This window comes from Manduca sexta, unplaced genomic scaffold (genome assembly GCF_014839805.1).
Source record: "Manduca sexta isolate Smith_Timp_Sample1 unplaced genomic scaffold, JHU_Msex_v1.0 HiC_scaffold_2175, whole genome shotgun sequence".
NCBI classification, from domain to species: Eukaryota; Metazoa; Arthropoda; class Insecta; order Lepidoptera; family Sphingidae; genus Manduca; species Manduca sexta.
Window position 1 is genome coordinate 14,752 of NW_023593113.1, and position 9,658 is coordinate 24,409.

The 9,658-nt window shown below is 35.2% G+C and overlaps 1 long non-coding RNA gene across 1 annotated transcript; it reads left to right on the forward strand.

Moving 5' to 3' along the window:
- The first annotated feature begins 2,561 nt into the window (after positions 1–2,561).
- On the forward strand, positions 2,562–9,430 carry LOC115453121. The gene is made up of 3 exons (XR_003939542.2): positions 2,562–2,576; positions 5,125–5,128; positions 9,163–9,430. It is a non-coding gene; the product is annotated as an uncharacterized LOC115453121 (long non-coding RNA).
- The last annotated feature ends 228 nt before the right edge of the window (positions 9,431–9,658 follow it).

A 9,658-nucleotide genomic window follows, 5' to 3' on the forward strand; every position in this document is an offset into this window, starting at 1 on the left:
ACATTTTCGGCGAAAAGTTGTGTCAATATTTCGAAAAAATCCGTTGGGCTTTTGAATCTTTGGAATATAAATAATTCATTCGAATTAAAAATTTCATGACTTATATTATTTCCAAGTTAATTACTAACTCAAATATTTTAGAACTAATATAATCAATTTTAATCCTTAAAGATATCTTAAGATATCCAGTTGACTGAAATAGTATCTTCCTTCCTACCGATTTACTATGAAAGACGACTAAGCTATTTTGAGGATAACTTAGAAATACAGTCGCTTATTATCTTTGCACTCATTGTTGTAATATTAACCAAAAGTCACGTAAGAGCGCATTAAAGGGCAAGAGAAAGATAATTGAATACCCAGACTTAGTTTGAGTTAAACATTCTCGTACAGTTCTTACAGTTGGGTAGGAAGACACGTTGTAATCAATTTTCAAAGAAAAAGAATTACATTATTGTAGATTCTAGACTACCAGAAAAGCTGAATCCTATACGAACCGGCATCATACGCATTGTCTAGTTATAAAAATTAAAAAAAACTCTTAATTATATCTCCTAGCCATTGTCAGTTTCAACATTTACTTCGAGGTTTCTATTTTGAAACTGTTATTACAACATAAATCGTACCGCTAAATACTTAACTTAAATATAAGCTAGAAGATGCGATAAACAGACCTCGTCCACATCCTGTATCAATATTTATAAATAAAATATATGAAGACCACAACTTTTAAAATCACAACAAAATTAAAAGTCAACACTTAATCACCAAACATTAATACATTGAGCTGAATACCAATTAAACTATCAATGTATAATGCAGGCTAAACTTGTTTCTAGGGTATATAGTACTATTAATATATACTAATGGATCCCTGAACACCATTACCTGTATACAATAAACAGAAGAATTTTTACTTGAGGGATCATTATTATTCAACATTTAAATACATAAAGATAAGTATCAAAGTCCTACCATAAATTAAAACATAACAAGAACAGTGCACCTACAATGTTACATAAAGAAAACGATACGAATGTCCGTGTCGTTTAATTATTCTGACAGTGATTGGTCGAGAGACCACCGCGCGAATCACATGCTAGCCTGTCGACCAATCACTATGAAACGACAACTACTCTCGTGTCGTGTTGATATCACATTCTAAAGCGGACTACCAAGACAAACTTATTTTTAATTCTTAAATTATTTAACTATTCTATAAATAGATAAAACAGTATTCACGAGCCATTTATTGATAAATTAATTCAATATTAACTTAGACACCAAAATAAATCAGTATAATATAATTACGAACATAACCCGTCACAGCAAGATAAGAGAAATTCGTCTTGAAACCCAATAAGTTGGGCGTCGACAAAGTAATTACCTATCGCTTGTAATTTTCAAGTTCCAGGTAGATTAGCGACCCAGTTTCACTGACGAAGGTTTGACGCAACGCTGTCGGATTAAAGCGGTTTGCAACTGATTGCTTGGGTTTTTCATTGAGTTTTGAGACTTTTTGGATTAAGATTTGTGCTCGCATATCTCTGAGTGGAAATCTGTTTTACTCGTGTCTTTGTTAAAACAATATTTAGTAATAAAAAATATTTATTTATTTGCTTACTAAGTTTATATATTTATTTATTTATTTATTATTATTAATTATGTAACACAGACTTATTTGGGGTTAGTAAAACAATACTTATATGTATATTCGTAAGATAATTATGAGGCGTTATCGCCTCATAATAATGCTACCCATGCCCACTACTGCTCTCCTCATATCGGAGCATGCCTCCTGCAGCAATGAGTGTATAATAATTGCTGTTGTTATATTGAACTACGATTATATGTTCCTCCAAGAAATTCATTGGCTACGTAATGCGATATGGCCTTAGATACTGCAACATTACAATTATAACATCACACCTTCTCTTTTCAAGGGTAGGCAGAGGTGCATAGCAGAGGGGACAGAGCTGGTGAAATATGTATGTGTATATTTTGCCAGCAATGTCCCATGAAAAAGCTGGCATTACTATTGCTATATTGACTCCAATGCCAGATTCTCATGCTCAACCCAGAATTGAAGCTAGACCTCAACGCGGTAACTTCGCCACTGAATCAGGCCTTACTAATGATTTTTTTTTCATTACGCCTAACACTGGCTTTTATCGTTTACATTTCTAACCCCTAAGGGACCCTAGGAATAGAATATTAGCATTTCATTCTGTTTGCTAATGAGGCCCTATAGAAAATAATTGTTTCCACGTGCCTTCAATAACAATACAAAATTCTAAACATAATTAAGAGCTTAACAATTCCATTGTTTAAACTAAATGAACTCTCAACTTATAATTACTGGGACATTTTATCCACAATTGCGACATTTGAAATATGTAAAAAACAATGGAATTATTTCTTGGCAGGTTTTAACTGGACAAAGCAAATTGAATACAGAAATCTAAAAAACCGCTTTTATCCTTTTATCCTAGATGCACATAAATATCGAGATATATGATAAATATGATATAGGCACCAATATTTATTACTGTGCAAGCACCTTATTTTCAAATAATGTGCTGCAAAACCAATAAGGACCCTCAAGAAATTGCTACTTATGAAATCGAACTCCAAAAACTCCGAAACTATCTCTCATAAGCCAACTTACTATACACTATCCTCATAGGAGACTCCCAAATCAATGACCAGCGCTGTTTGATATTTAATAAGGGCTAAAACAAGATTTAAACCCTTCGCCATACTCTTATAATTAACTCACGTTTATGTTTGTACGTGTACAGTCAGCCACAAAAGTAGCTGAACAATTTAAAAACATTAAAACGCTTGTATATTTAACTTCAATATCTGTTATCTAAAATAAAGTAAACCTTTGGGGCTTATTTTACTGAAGACAGAACTATTCTCGATACGGACACAAACTTTTAAAGACGATTAAATTTTGTTGAGCTGCTTTTGTGGCTGACTGTACATATAAAGTGTATTTTCCGATGTACCAGAAATGTATACAAATATCGATTTACATAATACATTTTGTATTACGTCGTGTAATCCCCTGGTGTAACAACTACGAATATATTAGTTATAATAAACCTTGTGTAATCCGATGTAATTGTAAAACAAGATAGTTTGAAGGGTTCTTCACCATATCTTGAGGTACAAAGTTTAACGGAAGCCCACTAGCTAAATCAATGACTATTAAAAATTAAACAAGGAAAATAAATCATTTCTATAACCTACAACTGAGTTATTGTTCAAAAATTTTATTTCTTTACCCACCAGACCGCAACAGTCAACAATGGCCCCATAAAATTCCGTGCCGAACATAACAATTTGTGTGTGAACAAGGAACAAAGCAATTATGCCATTGATGATCGCCACTTACTGGCATTTGGCCAATATCCGCAGTGTTCAATGCCAGTTCGTTGCAAGACGGTGCGGCTAACATTCTTGGCGGTTTGGTGCAAGTTAAATTGAGTTAAGTACAAGTTAATTTTAAAATACGAGAATTCACGAAGCGGCACGAGCGCAATCCGAACATTCAACATCGTCCCACCGGTTTTAATTATTTAGAACTACCTTCATAGTTTTAAATATTGTGATAAATTGTAATTAATGTAGTTTATAGAATTGTACCCATTAATGTATACTCATATGTATTATAGATATAATACAAACACCTGTACTAGTACCCTATCAAATTATTTTATTTTGTTTGTATCTCATGTAAGTGAATCGAATTCTTATGAAATAAAGTTCTTTAAACGTAAAATACCTGAGAAAAGCAATGTAAACGCTTGTTTATCAACTGTGGACTACAATGAAGAACAAAGTGCTCTTCACATATTGTAAAACATAGTCCCCCGTCACGGTTGGTCTAATTTCGATGAAATTTGGTATAGAGATAGTTTGAAACCCTGGGAAAGACAAAGGTACTTGGTATCCCTGGTAAATTCTTTCACGGCCGACTCGAAAAAAGGGAGGTGTTGTAATAATAAAAGAAGATGAGAATATCGAGTCCCTTACTATAGGAGTTGGCTTTTCAAACACAGCAACACAGCACTTTAAATAACAATTTACTGCGCTCTATTGAAAGAACAAATCTTCATTATATCTAGTATTTACTCTGGTCAAAATGTTCTTAAAAATCTTAGCATTTCGCTTGACAGCGGTAATACGTGAAGCGCTGCATACAAAATATTTACCTCCTTATACTAACCATCTGAGGCGCTGTCTGATAACTTTGAATAAATGCTACCTTACATAAATGTATAAGCCGACCAAATAAAAAAATCACACTCTAATCCATGCTGAATAGTTTTATTGCTTTGGAAATCGAACAGACCTTCGACGGATGGTAATGTGTGGACTGTGGACTGTATCTACCACTCACCTGCACTCGCAGCACCGCTTGTTTCCCTGAGTACCCAGTACTGATGAATGGTCATAGCATGCTGGCTGCCGTTCAGGATTGCACCGCACTATCACTGATTGTCCTTCTCCGATTTAGTTTGTCATTTTGAATATAAGACTTAGCGCTCACCGAACTACGTTGCGTTCGAGTCCGTTACTTTAAATGAATAGAAAGTACGTAATGCGCGTTCGAGGTGGCAGCACTTGTCGCTGCTTAAGGTGCGATCGATTTTATGGCAGATACAGATCTATTCATTTTATTAGAAATATAATCATAAATGTGCTAGCATTGTTGGAATTCAATAAAAATACGGAACACTTATGTTTACGCGAATGAGACATATGCATCTAAACTCCCAAATAAAGTCATAAAATAAATCCTATCTACATTAGCTGTTTAATGGATAACTATCAAATAAAATTTACTTTACACATCTGAAACAGGCCCTAAATCTCATAACCAAGTCGCCCCGCCTTCTAACTTGAGCCGCATCAAGCAGAAGGCATTTGCGACGCCAACTTCCTTGCAAATATTATAAAAGCAGAACCTATTTGCGCCGTCGCTTGTGTTTATTTTAAACGCTCGCCATAGTTCCGACTAAAGCATGCAAATGTTGACGCGAAGCTATTTCTACCCTCGCTGCTCTTGTTAGGGAAAGAGAACAAACAGGATACTTAGGTCTGTTGTAGAAGAGAGGTTTAGATTGTGGTCTTAAAAAGATCTGGGAACCGCCTTTTGAACTTATTAGGCAATGGTTAGACACTAATGTTTTTCACTTTGTTTTTATTATGCACTTGCCTCCTCCTTCTACACCACCCTAAGGTTGACTGGGAGAGAATGCCCATGGCATTAAGACCACTGTATACCATTTGTACAAAGTGTAAATAAATCAATATTATTCGTGGGTAGAATATTAGTTTTCTGTACTTCATTATTTAGTAAGTTATTAAAGAAGTCTTAAAATCTTAAGAGTGGTAAAATTTCGGTGTAATGTACTTTGTCCAAGTGCTCATAAGGGAGTTGATGTCTACTGAGATTGATTGACCAGAACTTTAATCCCAAAACAATAAAACTAGAGGTCGAAGTTTCTGTCTCTGATACGAACACGTTATATAGATATAAACATTGATCGTATAAGACACTCACGAGACAAGTGAGTAACAGTAATATGGAAATATTTCTTGTATAATTTGACTACTTGCAAATAAGTCACTATAACTTTTGTTTTGCCTGCGTGAAAAATATTTCCGGGGTCAAAATGACGCTTTATATTCTCCCGGGATAAAATGGGACCTATTTTTTAAGTTATACCTGTAGATGTTCCCAGAACGCGGCACACGAACGCCACTATGGCGGGTTTTAACACCTTGTATATGGTGGTCGCTAACCGGGATAATATGAAATATATCCTACCACCAGCACACTGCATCCAATATCACAAACAGAATTTACCTCCCAAGTAAAACAAACGGCAAAGAAAAAGAGTTCTTGTAGCAGCCCATCGCCTCAGATCCTTCATTGACATGCACTTGATATTAATCAAACTAATTGCTAAGTAGATGCGCAAACATAGCGTGCGAACAGCAATATAAATAAACGAGTGTGCACGCCGTAATCCAGATGAATTAAGCATAATTAATAAACAGGAATGGATGTTTCTCTTCGTAATATTATAGGTATTCCAATAGAGCACGCTTATATAAACTATCTGTATTCATTTTCTCAAGTTATATCAATCCAAGATGGATTGGTATTTCGAATTTAATAAATGAACGATAAATATCGTTTTGATGTACAAGATGCTTACAATATATTATTACAAGGAAAATGTTTACGCATTGTAAATATTATATGGAAACAAAATATACAATAATATTATATTTAATCTTCTTCCACGTACCCCATATACGATGTTGAGTCGACGCAACACACCTCCAAGCATATTGCAAAATGGGATTATGTGTCACTGCTGGGCACGGGCCTCTACTACTGATAGGGATCAGGCCTTAGTCCACCACGCTGGCCTAGTGCGGATTGGTAAACTTCACACACCTTCAAAATTCTAATGCAGATTTCCTCATAATGTTTTCCTTCACCGTTAAAGCAAGTGATAATTCACAAAGAATACACAAATATTTTAGAAAAGCCTTGGGATTTGAACCAGCGGATATTCGATTCACCAGTCTGTTCCACACTCAACTAGACTATCTATATCTCTCTCTATCTATGTGGGGATAACTAAGAATTTATATCCGAAGACGATATTCCCACCCAAATCTCATAGATTTCGTGCCACTATCGTTCCCACAACAAATAAACATAACTTGTCCAGATTTATTAGTAGGATATTGTGGTGCATTGAACAGAGCCGATTGTGGTCTATTGTCTCTCATATTGTCTGGTTTATTGACCATTTGGCTTAAGGTGTCGCCGTCTAAATTTACTGTATAGATGTAGTTATATATGGATCTGCCTCGTAAGAAAATAGAATTTATAATCAATAAATTGTGTAATAAAATTTTATACTTGTACATACTTCGATTAGTTTATTTTAATTGGTTTTGTTTAATTGTTTGCCACGTACATAATTCATTGTTATGTAATTAAGTGTTGTATCACAAAAATCTATGTTTATTTTTATAATGTTCCACGTATTCTCAGTACACTAATATTTTGTGCAAAATGACAAATTCTACCAACTAAAGGAAAACCTCCGAGAATTTCCTCATCTCAAACTACAATCCCATCTATACGTATATTGTCAAACTGATAACACGCCTTTGAAACGAGACTATCAAGCCATCTCCGAATCTCGAAGCCGAACGAACTCTGATCGTAATTCAAAGAGCATCAACTTTGTCACATTAGACATATCAAATAGTAATACGAAAGTACACAAGGCAGCCGTAATGACACCAGTTAGCTCATATTTCTGAATTTCGAGCCAATTTGCCAAGAGTGTGACAGTAACGATGGCTAATAAAGATGACGTACGGCCCCTTATGGTGTTTGAGTTTAGCTTAGTGGATAAGTGACCGTTCCATGGTGAACTAGGGTTTGCTAGCAACTTCGCTTGCTTTAAAAACAAAGACAAGGACCGAACCGAGTAGTCATACATAACTACCTACATACCATAACGTTTCAGTCGTTGATACCACCATCACCATCTGTTATACCCACATCATCCGTGCTGATAGTAGTTTATACACTGGAATTCATTATTTACTTGGTGATAAATGTATCAAAATAAATAGCTCAGGCGGATAAACATCGTAATTCGTAATACCCATTGCTGCAAGATCCTGCAAATATTCTTGTCTTCCAGTTTATAGGACATTGTAGCCAGGGTTATTGTTGAGCATTATGAGACTAGGTCGTTTAATTATTTTGTATATCTTGCAGGAAAACCCTGATGATCACGCAATCATCACGTGCCACAACTGCGCCATTGCAAGCGAATCGCAGATGCACTGCGCAGTTTTCGTGATGCCCATAAAACGTGTTTATTGATATTCAGTATATAAAGTGGATGCATAATGCAAACTAAGACATCTTCTGGAAGTTTCCATTTGTATCTTTACTCTCTAGTAGTGTTAAGTATCTAATGGTTTGATAATATCTCCAATGAGGCCGCCAGTACAATTCCTTTGTGACAAACATTAAAACGTTGTCCACCAGCCTAAATCGCGTTCTATGATAACTATAATTTGAGATATGTTCTAAAACTATTAATGCTCTTTCAAGTAAGGTAAAAGTATATTAGATAATGGCTGATAGAGGTTAGTCATCATAGCTGATACATTATACTGAAGTTTATCCAAATTCCTTTACAAGCTTCTGCGTTTGCATCTAACCTCCCAACGTTCAGAAACCTTCGCATTATAATACCAATAAGATAATGGTATTAACGTCTAATCTTAGTCGAGGCACTTTTGTTATGTTGATGTTCGATAGGTCACGCGTTGCGGGCGATACTTTACGGCTACTTTTTCCGAGATTTCGAATAACATTTTCCTAATAGATTGCAAGGGTACAATCGCCGTTATGTCTTGGCTGTGTAATATGTATAAAGAATGTAATTATACATTCGATTTGAAAATCGAAGAAGTAGTTTCTGTAGAACGATTTCACCTTTACAATTATACGTTAATTTTGTATAATTGTAAAATGAAGGTAAATATTGTAACGTTGGCTTTACGACGACCTCAATCCGCCCAGCGAACATAAAGGCTGCAAAGTGTTCGAAACATCGGGAAAAAATTTTAATATTATAATCATATTAACCCGTGTATATCCGGTTCCAACAGGCCGGCATAGTTGTGTCGTCTGCCAAGGGGTAATCATCTTTCGTCAGTAGGCATTCTATTGGACCCCAATCCACTTACCATCAGGTGCAGTGGGCTCTCATTAACAAACACGTAAAAAAATTAACCTAGAACCTTCTGCTGCAACATTGAAATCAATGAGGCAACCTCGACACACATTGAAGATGCACATTATAAGTTTTCTTTTTATTTAAATCTGTTTTCGCTGCAACCTTCCAATGTCATGATCGTAAAATCCTTATACATTTTATTATGGCCGGTTAACAAGGAATAAGGGCAAATAATTTTATATTCATATCGTAAAAAATAGTGGATGGACCATAAACTGATGATATTGGTTCCATTTTTGAATTGACTGACTTTATGCTTTGTGTATAGATTTTAATTTATAATTATTTTTTTCAGATCTTCGAAAAATCCTGGCTGGAACTCCTCGAATACAACATTGTAAGTACAATATATTTCCTAAATATATTGCGTGACTAGCTCATAATTTCTATGAACTCAATATAGAAGTATTTTCTAAACTTACATAGCCAACCGAACTTTTTGAACCTTGCGCGGTAGATCCCGTCATAATTAAGAGCAATGTTTTGAAGGATTTGCCCAATATAATTCGAAGCACATCAGGCCTAACATCAAGTGGAGTGTAGTTTTCTTCATCTCAGGATGTACAAGACGTTTCATTTCGACCCGAATAAGAGGATGAAGAATGCATGATGAATGTTCCTTTATCGTAAAGAGCAAATTAAGTGATGTTAAGTTGCCTTTATGACCCACAATCTAAAAAATTATGATTCCGCTACCGTCCTAATAGGAAGGATTTGGATATTTGGCACAGAGATAGATCATGCCTTCGGTTAATATATAGTTTTATTCCGGCAATGTACTTCTGTGGGCA